At 41.0% G+C, this 6,582-nt stretch overlaps 1 pseudogene; it reads left to right on the top strand.

The window, feature by feature from the left end:
* Window positions 1-5,440: 5,440 nt before the first annotated feature.
* LOC117284042 lies at window positions 5,441-5,540 on the top strand (annotated as a pseudogene).
* The last annotated feature ends 1,042 nt before the right edge of the window (window positions 5,541-6,582 follow it).

The raw sequence follows: 6,582 nt of genomic DNA, 5'->3' as shown, positions 1-6,582 counted from the left end.
GAAGAGAAAAGGAAAAGCATGCAGTATGGGGGGATGAGAGTGCAAATAGGCTGAACTACATGAAATTTTCAGTATTTTCATTATTTGGTTATTATTTTTTTAACCAGCAAAACTGGGAGTCAAAGTGGGTCAACCCAACACATTCAATGAACAAGCATTAGCGGAGTAGCTGTTTTTCAGGCCCTGTCTGGACACCAAGAACTAAAACTGAGACATGATCTTTGCCCTCAGGCTCTGTGTCTATGCAGAGTGAGCAAGCAGTACAATGGGAAGCATTAACCAACGTTTCCTTGGGTTTATGTTTCTTCTTGATACATCAACTCTGACTTTACCTCTTAATTGCGTGAAATATGGCATCTAGAGGTGTGCCTTCGTCTGCTATAGATTGCTGCTAACACCCCAGACTAGGTAAGTTATAATGGAAAAATTGGTTTGTTGTGACTCATGGTTCTGGAGACTTAAGGTTGAGGAACTGCATTTGGTGATGACCTTCTTGCTTACAGAGCCCCAAGACAGCTCAGGGCATCATATGGCAAAAGACAAAGACCATGTCTGTCTGTCTGTCTGTCTTTCTGTCTGTCTGTCTCTTATTAAAAAGCCACCACTATTTAACCACAGTGCCTCTGTGGTGATGACCTTTCCTAGTCCTAAGCACTTCCCCAAAGGCCCCACCTATAAATACCATAGGTTCATTTTCCACCTATTTAGTACTTCGCAGTGGAGATTAAACTCAGACCCTTCAGAACAAACCATATTCAGACCACAGGAAGATGTCACACTCGGGGATCCTCCAACAAAACATTTAATATTTGATGCAACTGTTGGCTTTATTGAATGCAAACCCATTTTATATAACTTCCCCACCCTACCCACATATATACATAGTAAATCAGTCCTACAGTCATCATTCTCCAAAAGCATTTCTGAAAAGCAGATGATGTGATTTATATGGCTATATTTAGAACACAACAGTCTGATTTCACAGATATCCTGTTTCTGAGTAATATTTTAAAAATACAAGGGTCTCTGGGAAGAACACCACATCCCTTTTTCTATGTGAATGCAGGGACAAATAAATACTTTGTTCCTGACTCTTAGTGCCAGGTCTCCCCCCGCTAGCATGTTCCACAGAGAAGCCCACTGAGAGCAATGGTCAGTTCAAATAAATAGGTTATCTTGACAGATCCCCACATTTTCAAGAGCCTTCCCTAAAGAAGAGGGGTGCTCTATGGTGATTAGAAGAAAAACTGCATGCCTATCCTGATGTGACCATGGAAGCCAGCCAGTCCTAGGGAAGCCTCCCACCCTGAATGAGTCAGCCAGTGAGAAGTGTCTAGTTCCTCAGCAGTATCTCAGAAGAATTCTTTGTTTGTTTGGTTTTGGTTTTTGGTTTTTGGTGTTTTTTTTTGTTTGTTTGTTTTTTTGGTACCAGGGATCGAACTTGGGTCCCTACGCTTGCAACGCAGGTGCCCAAACCACTGAACTAAATAAATCCTGGGCCCTCAGAAGAAATTGTTACACTAGTAGAGGAGGTAAGTACTCATGAGAACTCAAGGTAACCCAGATTTTTTTATGATAGTTTCCTCTTCTGGGCTACTTACTGAGAAATTAACAATTAGCAGAATGTCTAAGACTGCTGGTTCATCAGTGAATCGTTACTATTCTTTCATTGTTTTTATGCCTGTCTTTTCTGCTTGTTTTTTTCTAGTTATCTTTAAAGCTCTCAAAGCTCAGTACAAAGAAAATTATTCTGGTGATTAGTGTGCATCCACATGCATGTGAAATGTCAAGTGCTTTTGCCTTTGGGGCTTCATGAAATGTTTTCTTCCCCCTTTCCCACATCTAAGTTGATGTCTAATCGAGCTACTATTTATCTACTGCTTTTCTAGCTCAGTGCTTCACTGCTCCTCTCTCTACTTTTTGTAGCTGTTGGTCACTGCCTTAGTCACTTTCTTTTTGCTGAGATAAAATTCCTAAAACTTGCAACTTAGAGGGGGAGATTTGGCTCCCAGTTTATAAGGGTTTCAGTCCATAGTCACCAGGCTGCAAGGCAGGACAGCAAGGCAGAAGGGCATGACAGAGCAATAGCCATCCATGCCAGGGCCATAGGAGGAAAGGAAGAGCAGAGCCAGGGAGGGCGATATTCCCTTCTGGGTCATGCCCCCAGTGACCTGCCTCTGCCAGCCAGACCCCACTCCTAACATCAAGTCAGCTGGAGTGTGCCCATAACCCAACAACCTTCCACAAGCCCCAACTCTGAGTGCATGAGACTCTTGGGGGACATCCAGTTATAAGCCGTAATAGTCGCTGTAGAAAATGCTCCTGTCAGGATTTCCTCATGACGTCTTTGCAGGTCTTATCACTCTCTTCCTTCATGTCCGAGGCCACTGTGGCTGTGGTAACCTACTTCCATGTGGTCATGTTGTGGCGGAGCTCCTGTGTACCCCTCCTCACCACTCTGCAGTAAGTGCTGCTGTGTTCCTCACTCTTACTCTCGCCTTCCTTCTCCGCTAATCATGACCACCATGCTATTTCTCACACCTCCTACAACTGAATTTTCATCAAAATGTGTCTTCCTCCATAATCTTCTATTGAGGAAAGCGCATTTTGATGTCCCTTTGATTACTGGCATATGGATCTGTTGAGGTAAACGGAAAGGTGGATATATTTTAATCATTTTAATTCATATTAATACCAAATTAACAGCCTCAGTATTAAGCATAATTGCCTCCTCATTTCTATGTACTAAGGCAATGGTCCTCTGACTCTGAGCTTCCAACCCAGCACTATCAGGGTCACCTGGGGGCTGCGTGAGATATGCAAATCCACAGACTCCACCACAGAGCCACTGAGAGCCCAACAGTGGGGCTTATCAATCAGCCTTCGCTTTTAAGTGAGCTAGATGTGCAGAGGTTTGAGAGCCTCTGTGCTGGAGAAGGGAGATTTTAAAAAATGAATGAAAAGCAATCTGTCCTTAAGGAGTTTACATCAGAAAGAAAAAAAGGTCACTAATGGTTAATAAGTCATAAAACGTAATTATTGTGAAGCATGTGGTATATGCTATAATATCAGCATTCTAGGCGATGGAGGCAGGAGGATGACAAGTTCTAGCACAGCCTGGGTGATTTAGCAACTCAGTGAAAACCTGCCCCCTCCAAAAAAATGCTGGGGATGTAGCTTAGTTTGAAGGTTCTGGGTTCAATCCTTAGTATGGGGGGAAGAAACAACAACAAAAAAATAATCTTGACTTCCTAATATTTCAGTCTTCTCCCATTTTTCATCAAATTAACTCAAAATAATTTAGCTTAGATGATTTTGTCTATATATGTGATTACTTACAGAAAGCCCCCAAATTTAGGTCATTTCAGTGTCTGTAAATCACATAAGGGGAAGTAATTCTGGTTGCTTTTGTAGATAGAATGAACAAAGATTTCTGCTCACCAATGACAGAATTAATGAGAATTTCCTGAAGCCAAGAGAGACAAATAAGAAGGGGAGTTATTTTACACAGCGAGTAGTAAAATTACAGTACTTATTACCCTGTAAAGGGTTATATGGCCTAGAAATAAAAACAGTTCAGCATGGATTAAATTTATGAGCAAGAAAGTCATAAAATTCCATTAAGCACCAGTTAGGAATGCTCAAATTATTTCTGAAAGCGTCTGACATCAATATCATAAAAGGAAACTACCGTATCTGTGCTGTCACCACTTTTGTTATCATAATCTTCATTATTCAGAACCCTAGGCAAGACCAGACTAGACCAAGGTGGCATTAATGATGGCTGGAAAGCAGATTGGTGAAAAGAAAGGCTCTTGTGCTTACTGTCTTCATATAAAATCTGTACACATGAGATTTAAGGGATGATAAATGCAAAGCAAACAAAGGGTACAATGGATGCAATTTATAGAAGAATTATGATTTGGGATTAAAGCCATTGTGCTATTGTTTTTATTGTTTTTGTTTTGCTTTGGTACCGGGGATCAAACCAGGACCTTGCTCTTGCGAGGCAGGCGGCAGAACCACTGAGCTAAATCTCCAGCCCCTTATTAGTTTTTCATTGAGTTCATTGGTACTTTTAAGTATACAGTACAGTTACATTCATCATTGGGATCTTGTACCTTTACATGACAGGTCTTGGTTCTCATTTTTCCCCACATCCCTGGCCTCCCTTCACCCTCTCCACACTCCCTTATTTACAAAGACTTTATTTCCATTTTTTCCGTTTCTCATATTTTTCCCTATTTCCTTTCTCCTACCCTTCCCACTTCTCCTACACCTTTAGCCCTTTTCTTCCCATTTCACATTGTTAGTTATACAATTTGGATCTTATTTACACTTTCAGTTTTTCACACCAGAGAATCTATTTGATATTTACATGTGTGTGTCTTATTTATTTCACTTGAGTATGGTCTCAAAATGCATCCATTTTGTTATGAATGATTCTAATTTCTCATTCTTTATGTCTGAGTAGTACTCCATTTTATAGAAAAACCACATCTTCTTTATCTAGTCTCCAACTGGTGGGCAATTGGGCTATTTCCAAGTTTTAGCTATTACCCACTGTGTTGCTATAAACATGGGTGCACATATATCACTGTGGTATGATTCTTTTAATTCTTTTGGAAAGATACCCAGCAGAGGGATGGTTGGGTCAAATGGAACCTCTAGTCCTAGTTCACTGAAGTCTCTCCATATTGGTTTCCACAGTGGTTGCACTAGTCTATACTTCCACCAACAATGGGGAAGGGTTCCTTTCACCACCCCAGCAACATTTGTTATTGGTTGATTTCTTGATAGCAACCATTCTTTCTAGGGTAAGGTGGAATCTCAGTGTTGTTTTCATCTGCATCTCTCAAATGTCCAGTGATGATGAACATTTTTTCATATATTTATTTGCTGCTTTTACTTCTTTGTCTGAGAAATTTCTGCTCACTTCAGATTCCCATTTTTGAACCAGGTCTTTATATTTGAGGCCATGCCCCTTATTTTTATTAATAGGAAGACGACTCAGGTAATTGAAATCCATAGATCATCCTGTGATCGTTTGGGCAAGTGGCTCCCAAAGGCCCCTGAGTTAAAGGCTTCTGGTCTTCAGTCCAGAGCACTATTATAGAGTGTGTAACCTTTCTGCTAGGAGGTGCTCTGGCTCTGATGTGGTGGTGTGCTCTGGAAGGGGATAATGTGACCCAGCCCCTTCCTCTCATTCCTTTTCGTGTCCCAGCCATGATATGAACACTTCTGCTTAATTCTTCTGCCTTGATGGGTGTGCTGCCTCACCACAGGCCCAACAGCAACAAGGGCAACAGATCATGGACTAAAAGCTCCAACACTAATTCAGAATAAACCTTTCCTCTCTGTAAATCAGTTACGTGAGGTTTGTTTTCACAGTACCAGAAAGCTAACACAAATCCCAATCCCAATAAAATGCTATTATTGTGTGTTCTTTGGCAACACATTCTAACCTTGGAGTGATACAGAGATCAGCATGGCTGCTGGGCAAGGATGGCACACACATTCACGAAGCGTTCCATGTTTTTAAAAAATACTATTATTACTATGCACAGCAAACTGACCTGACATCTTTGGCGCAGAAGATAAATACTTTGGACAATACTGTCAAATAGAAGAAATGTCTAGCCTATGCATAAAATCGCCTTGCTTTTGTAACAATGGAGAAGCAGCCCTTAGCATTACATAACTTCCCCCCAAATTATACGATGCTTTAGAGCAAGGAGTTTAATCTCCCTACTCAATTTTAGGAACAGAACAGTCCTTCTACCTGTCTTCCATTGGTGGCTAAAAATTACTTTAGCTCTGGCTCACATGTTCTTAAAATATTGCAGTGCTTTAAACTACTACCTGGCTTGATAAAATACAATGACTTTGTTTTCTCTTCCCCTTGTTTTTTCTTAAGGCTACTTCATTCAGCTCTTTGCAGAAGTACTGTCAGGAGTTCTATTCCAAATAATTCAGAATCAAGAGTGTTCAACGGTCTGGAGGCAAGTGAGATTTTTATTGCATTTTTATGGAGAGTAAATTGAACTGTGCGGGTAGGCTAGAAAGGGGTCCTGTGTAAGGCTTTAGAATGTTCCCCTGTTGCACCCCAGCAATGACTCATGTTACAAGAATTACATATCTGATGTGTTTCCATTGGCTGGCCAGGCCCAGCCCGTCTCTGGGCATTACCAAGCAGGTTAACTCCTTGTTGATCCTTAGGAGCATTCTATAGAGGGCTTATATGGCTCCCAAAGGTCATTCTTCTCATAACTTTCAAATATTTTCCTAATATGAAAAAGTGTGTGGTAAACTATAACTGCATCTTATCTCCACAAACTTCTGTAACTCATCAGAATTATTAGGCTTTTTTTTTTCAACAGTGCCGGGGAATGAACCCAGGGCCTTCATACTGAGCTACATGCCCGGTCCCCCAACACTATCCTGTTTTAAATTTTTGAGACAGTCTTGCTAAGTCACTTGAGTTGCTTGGATGGGCTCTAACTTTTAATACTACTTCCTTAGCCTCCCTGAGTGGCACACACCATAGTGCCCATCTCATTTTCTCTTTGTTATGGATAAGTT

This window comes from Fukomys damarensis, unplaced genomic scaffold (assembly GCF_012274545.1).
Source record: "Fukomys damarensis isolate Sample0158 unplaced genomic scaffold, DMR_v1.0_HiC HiC_scaffold_33, whole genome shotgun sequence".
Lineage (NCBI taxonomy): Eukaryota > Metazoa > Chordata > Mammalia > Rodentia > Bathyergidae > Fukomys > Fukomys damarensis.
Note: the sequence above shows the minus strand (reverse complement) of the source record. Positions and strands in the feature narration are given on the sequence as shown.